Source organism: Pterocles gutturalis, unplaced genomic scaffold (assembly GCF_000699245.1).
Source record: "Pterocles gutturalis isolate BGI_N339 unplaced genomic scaffold, ASM69924v1 scaffold15164, whole genome shotgun sequence".
Classification (NCBI taxonomy): Eukaryota; Metazoa; Chordata; class Aves; order Pterocliformes; family Pteroclidae; genus Pterocles; species Pterocles gutturalis.
Window position 1 is genome coordinate 44,863 of NW_010128478.1, and position 1,882 is coordinate 46,744.

Sequence of the window (1,882 nt, forward strand, 5' to 3'; positions counted from 1 at the left end):
AGGAATGGAAGAGAAATCCTGTGAGGCAGGTTCTCTCTAAGTATAAAATAGACTTGCTTTACTAGCATGGAAATGCAAGGGGTTTGTGCCCAGCAGCTGAAATATTAAAACCTTCCTGTATGTGTTGGCTTCAGACCAACCCAACTGAGAAACTGCATGTAGGGGCTGGCCCTGGTTCACACACTTCTTTTCCGACCTCAACGTTGTTTCTTTCTGATGAAGAGCTTCTGCAAATGGGGAAGTTGTGCAAGCGGAATATGACAGCTGCTTTTTGCACCCTGTCAGGGAGAGCAGTGAAGAACAGGACGGACCCTGTGCTGAGTCTGGGGCAGAGTTCCTCCCCCTAAACCGCAGAGATTTGCAATTGAGCTGATGTGAGTCATTTAGCCCTCAGAGGGACTCAGGAGTGGTTGACAGTAGGACTGGGATTTCTCTACTTCCAATCTTGAGGAAAACTGAGCTTTCCTTCAGCTCTGCCTGTCCAAACTGTTCTGTCCTTGCACACAATCATCTCACCGGTGCGTTTGCCAGGGCAGAGAATATGTTTGTCACGGTTAAAATTCAGGCTCTCGCTCTTGGATGCATCTGACCTGTGAGAGTGCCTTGCAGGGAGGGAAGGTATTTCTTCGTTTCTTCTTCTGTTAACTTCAGTGTCAAAATGTTCTGACACTCCCATTTGGGGATTTTTCACATTTATATTAGGAATGGGAAAAAAAGAATAAGGAAGAGCCGCTTGCAATAAAATACAGCAGTGAGAAGAGGCAGATGCCCTCCCCACACACAGACTGAGAGACCGCTTGGGAGACGGTTCTCATTCTTTCTTTTTTTTTTCTAATTTATTTTTCAAGTGATCTGTGAAGACTGTGGTGCTCTGGGTGACCCAGGCAGGGAGAGACTTTTTACAGCACACCTGGGCAACCGCAGTGGCGATGGGGCGAGGGAGCAGAGTGCACAGGGGCTCACTGTGATATGAGGTTGACTGCAGCTTTCTGAATCTCCTGTCAACCACTCCACTTTATCCCTAAATCATGAACCAGAAGATGGGGAAAGGATTTCGTGTCACCCATTTTGTTCTTGAACTCTCCATCATCTGCTGTGAGAAACCCATTCCTTGGGTGGGGTAAGATGTGGTACAAAATGTGGTTTGAAGATGTCATGAACAGCCAGGAGATAGGATTTGGTTAGAGCTGGATCTATGTGTATGATGGGAGAGAGCATTAGAATTAAATATTCAGATTTGAAAGAAAATTTAGATTTACCTGTTTTCTGAGTTTGCTTTCTGCAAGTGTAGGAATTGCCAGAACCCTTGTTTTTTACCCCTGGGTATTCACCTATTTAAATTCTGGTGTATACCATCAACTGCAAAATTCAGGCAGGACACATGTAAATGGTGAATTGAAATCTGCAGGTGTGGCTACAACCCGAAATCCATGCCCTATTCATTTTTCAATGGCTGAGATTGCAACTCACATGTCACATACTAAGGCTTATTTCTCTGGCTGCAGTGCAAATTGCATAATTCATTATAAATATTTGCAATTCATAGTTCTAATAACCTATGGTTTGGAATAACATTCATTGAAAGGACTTGGGAATCATTCTGAATAATGAGTGGATAGGAGAATTTACAATGAGCACTCAACTAACGTATGGCAAAAATTAGTACAATAATTAACTGCAATAGATACGGGTTTCTGGATGGCTGTAGCATGTGTTCAGGAGCTCTGTGCACCACAAGACTGAAAGCAAAATGCCATAATCATCTGAAAAATGCTGTCTTCCCCTCTAAATGTATTGCTTGCATATCTTTTGTTGTGCATAGATATTTATTCAACACAAAACAACAATCTCATGCCTTCATGAATCATTAAACTCTCCTACT